Source organism: Sus scrofa, chromosome 13 (genome assembly GCF_054392235.1).
Source record: "Sus scrofa isolate SSC_HxYL_T2T_F1_AM1 chromosome 13, Sscrofa_HxYL_maternal_Yorkshire_Landrace_v2.0, whole genome shotgun sequence".
NCBI lineage: Eukaryota > Metazoa > Chordata > Mammalia > Artiodactyla > Suidae > Sus > Sus scrofa.
This window is the reverse complement of record NC_139395.1, coordinates 218,280,656-218,285,290: the sequence shown is the minus strand read 5'-3', so window position 1 is coordinate 218,285,290 and position 4,635 is coordinate 218,280,656. Positions and strand designations below refer to the sequence as shown.

Genomic DNA, 4,635 nt, shown 5'->3' with positions numbered 1-4,635 from the left:
CTCCTTTTCTAAGTTAATGCAATGCCTCCGTGAGGTAAGAATGCTCACTGTCCTCTTTTGCTCACAGCTTGGTTAGTCACCTAACTTCCTCACACGACATAGGGTATGACATAGAGCCCAGAGTCAAAGCCATGGCCTCCGACCCCACAACCATTTTTACGGCTTCAGGCCTTTTGTCCTACAGAAATGGATAAAAGATTTATGATGTCGTCACGCATCTTCAGTTTGCATGTAATAACTCTCTTTTACCATTTCAAAGAGCAGCTTATCTTTATGAGTGACCCGTTGGCCAAAATGTGCATGCTTTGAGCATCTAAGTTAGTAATAGTGAACTCATTTCATAAGTTAGATGCTTTGAGCATCTAAGTTAGTAATAGTTAGTGAACTCATTTCACAAAAATCTAAGGGTCTTATATGCTAGGGATGGTATTGTTTCACTTAATTCTTATGAGAATCCCTGCAAAATTATTACGGTTTACCTTTTTCAGATGAGGTGAAGGAATTTTCCCCAGGAGATGCCAGCTACCAAGAGGAGAGCCATGTTGCCTTCGGAAGGGGCTTATGGGGTGAGCTGGACTGCATTTCCCAGGATTCTCCGCTCTGTGCGTTTTAGTTGTGGGGCGGGGCTACAAAAGACATTTTGCATCTGACTGGCAGGGAGAAGTGAAGTCAGAGTCCTAAGGTGTTGTACACTCCGCAGGCATCCAGGTGTTGCTGGGCATCCAGGTGTTGGAATTCTTGTACAGGGGTTACCTGGTGGCCCAGCCTCTGTGGAGCTGCTCTTTTCTCTCCCCAGGTTCTCCAGGTGTGACTTTGCTCTTGGACAAAGGATGCTACCGTCTCTCGCAGGTCACTCCATCCCGAAAGTTGGAGTCTGGCAGTGAACTGCACGGAGTCCCTTCTGCCTCTGCAGGTTTGTCTCTCTTCATTCTACCCCCTTTACGTCCATCTTTGTTCCAGACTTGGTGCTCTGTGGACCTCAGGCTCCTATGTCAGAAAGGAAGATGATAGTTTTACAGAGAACATTTAACCAGTTTCCACACTGGCAGAAGTCTGTACCCTTTTCGTATTTCCAGTGGTGTGGTCCAACCCTGAATTTTTTTTTTTTTTTTTTTTTTTTTTTAGGACCGCACCTGCAGCATGTGGAGGTTCCCAGGCCAGGGGTCCAATTGGAGCTGTAGCCGCCAGCCTACACCACAGCCACAGCCATGCCAGATCCGAGCTGTGTCTGCAACCTACACCACAGCTCATGGCAACGCTGGATCCTTAACCCACTGAGTGAGGCCAGGGATTGGACCTGCATCCTCATGAATGCTATCAGATTTATTTCCACTGAGCCTCAACGGGAACTCCTGTTTCTTAATCTGGGATGTATAATTCAGTTGGTGAAAAATTCATTTAGCTGTATGCGTATGGCTTACCCACTTTCATTTCTTTCTTTCTTCCTTTCTTTTTCTTTCTTCCTTTCTTTCTTTCCTTCTTTCTTATTTTCTTTCCTTCCTTCCTTCTTTTTTCCACAGGAGGCATCAGCTTGATGTGAGATCTCAGTTTCCAGACCATGGATTGAACCCAGGCCACAGCAGTGAAAGCACCAAGCCCTAACCACTAGGCCACCAGGGAACTCCCCCACTTTTCTAAATATATGTTACACTTTGATAAAGTTTACAGTAGAAGAAAATAAACAAGGAAACAAGATTCCATGGTGCCTGGGGTAGTCAGATTAATGGCTCCCCTAAAATGTCCATATTCTAATCCCCAGAATTCGTGAATATATCAGGTTACATGGTGAAAGGGATTTTGCAGTTGTGATTAGTTAAGGATATTGAGATGGGGAGCCTGTCTCGGATTATCCAGGTGGACCAATGCAATCATAAGGGTCCTTACAAAAAGAAAGCGAAAGGGAGTTCTCGTTGTGCCACTGTGGAAACGAATCCGACTAGTATCCATGAGGATGTGGGTTCGATCACTGGCCCTGTTCAATGGGTCTGGGATCCGGTGTCGCTGTGAGCTGTAGTGTAGGTTGCAGATGGGTCTTGGATCTGGTGTTGCTGTGGCTGTGGCCTGCAGCTGCAGCTGCAGCTTCGATTTGACCCCTAGCCTGGAAACTTCCATACGTCACAAGTGCAGCCCTATAAAAAAAGAAAGAAAGGGGAGTTCCCATCGTGGCTCAGTGGTTAACGAATCCGACTAGGAACCATGAGGTTGCAGGTTCCATCCCTGGCCTTGCTCAGTGGGTTAACGATCTGGCGTTGCCGTGAGCTGTGGTGTAGGTTGCAGACACGGCTTGAATCCTGCATTGCTGTGGCACAGGCCGGTGGCTACAGCTCCGATTCAACCCCTAGCCTGGGAACCTCCATATGCTGTGGGGCGGCCCAAGAAAAGGCAAAAAGACAAAAAAAAAAAAAAAAAAAAAAAAAGAAAAAAAGAAAGCAAGAGGCAGAGTCCAAGAGGAGGGAAGCAGAAGATAAAGATGGGCTTTGAAGTCGGAAGCAGGATTTGAAGGCCAAGGAATGCGGGTGACCCCAGAAGCTGGAAAAGGCAAGGAAACACATTCTCCCAGGGCCTCCAGAGAGAGCACAGCCACCCTGGGTTTGGACCCACTGAATCTCATTTTTGACTTCTGACCTACATGACTGGGAAATAATAAACCTGTGTTAAGCTATTGAGTTTGTGATCACTTGTTTCCGCAGCAGCAGGTCAACTCCAGTAATATAATTAATCATTTGCCAAGTTACACGAAACTATTTAATTCATCATTCAAAAATTCCAGACTCTGGAGTTCCCATTGTGGCTCAGTGGGTTAAGAACCTGACTAGTATCCATGAGGATGCAGGTTTGATCCCTGGCCTTGCTCAGTGGGTTAAGGATTCAGTGTTGCCACAAGCTGCAGTGTAGGCCCCAGACACAGCTCGGATCTGGTGTTCCTGTGGTTGTGGTGTAGGCCGGCAACTGTAGCTCTGATTAGACCCCTAGCCTGGGAACCTCCATATGCGGCAGGTGAGGCCCTAAAAAGAAAAAAAAGAAATCCAGAAGTGTCCCTCCCATGACCATCCTCACCCCAAAGTAAGCACTGTCCTAACTTCTGATGCCACAGGCTGGTTTTGCCTGGTTTTGAACTTCACATTGATGGAATTATGCAGTACAAACACCCTTGTGTCTGATTTCTTTTGTTCCAGTCCTTATGTTTATGAGTCATTTATGTTGAATATTCATTTTCACATCTGTATAGGGTTTTGTTTTGTTTTTTTTTTTTTTTTGGCCAAGCTGCCGGTTTGTGGAATTTCCCCAGCCAGGGATTGAACCCAGGCCACGGCAGTAACCAGAGCCACACCTGTGACAACACTGGATCCTTAACCTACTGCGCCTCATGGGAACTTCCACTCATGTCTATATAGTTTACCCATACTATAAAATTCAGTTTCTTTTTGTTTGTTTATTTGTTCTTGTTGTTGTTTGTTTTGGTTTTTAGGGCTGCACCCTCGGCATATGGGGGTTCCCAGGCTAGGGGTCGAATTGGAGCTGTTGCCGCCGGCCTATACCACAGCCACAGCAACCCCAGATCCTAGCCGTGTCTGCCACCTACCCCACAGCTCACGGCCACGCCAGATCCTTAACCCACTGAGCGAGGCCAGGGGTCGAACCTGCAACCTCATGGTTCCTAGTTGGTTTCACTTCCACTGTGCCACGACAGGAACTCCTAAAATTCAGTTTCTTTGTCCATTCTAACCACTGATGGCCATTTGGATGTTTCTGGTTGGGGCTAAGAGTCATTCTGCCGTGAGCATTGTTTGCACCTGCTTTCTGACAAACTCGGATCTCTGTGTAATCTGCGCAGTGGGACTTCGGGGTCACAGAGCATGCATACACTCAGCTTTCCCAGGTACTGCGGGAACCACAGTCCTGTCCCTCTGCATCTCTCCCACCCCGAGCCTGCCCCTTAGCCCTGTCCCTGACCTCCCTGTGATTCTGCCCCCCGCCCCCCTCCTCCCCACACCCTATGCGGCCCCGGGAACAGGCAACGGGGTAAAGTTCAGCACTGGAATGAAGCCGAGCGATGCATGTATCTACTTCATGCATGCCTTAGTTGATTTTTTTAAATGATGCCATTTTAACGGTCTATTTATTTTAGGCGGTGGCATAAGGTCCCCTGGGTAAAAACATTAAGTGCATCAGGTGCACTCAGGAAAATATTGGGGTGTTTTGTCCTTGGTGGCGGGACATTAAAACCGCAAGAAGTGTCAGGTGGAAAAGAGGGTCCGGAGGTTCAAACAAAACAAAACAAAACAGGACAATGGTTAAAAAAAAAAAAAAGCAGAGCTGCTTCTACCTAATGGAATCTTTGCTGCTGTGGGTCCTTGTGGGCGAGTAGAAAGCTACGCTTGGCTGGGAGCAAGCAGGCAGGTTGTGTCTCCTGCTTTCTGTAACCGTTAAAGTTTAGATCTGTGTTCTTTGCTGCTGGGGAAACTTTATACCTATAAGGCAATCCATCGCTATGTTAATGAGACACCATGCAATTAGAATCCTTGAGAAGTTCTAAAATTGTTGAGAATTCAAAGTACTGCGCTGGAGGAATTCCTGTTGTGGCTCAGTGATAATGGACCCTGCTAGTATCCTTGAGGACTCGGGTTCGATCCC

The 4,635-nt window shown here is 47.1% G+C and overlaps 1 long non-coding RNA gene across 1 annotated transcript; it reads left to right on the top strand.

The window, feature by feature from the left end:
- The first annotated feature begins 656 nt into the window (after positions 1-656).
- Positions 657-2,662, top strand: LOC146397898 (uncharacterized). Its single transcript, XR_014825213.1, has 2 exons — positions 657-913; positions 1,521-2,662. It is a non-coding gene; the product is annotated as an uncharacterized LOC146397898 (long non-coding RNA).
- Positions 2,663-4,635: the final 1,973 nt, after the last annotated feature.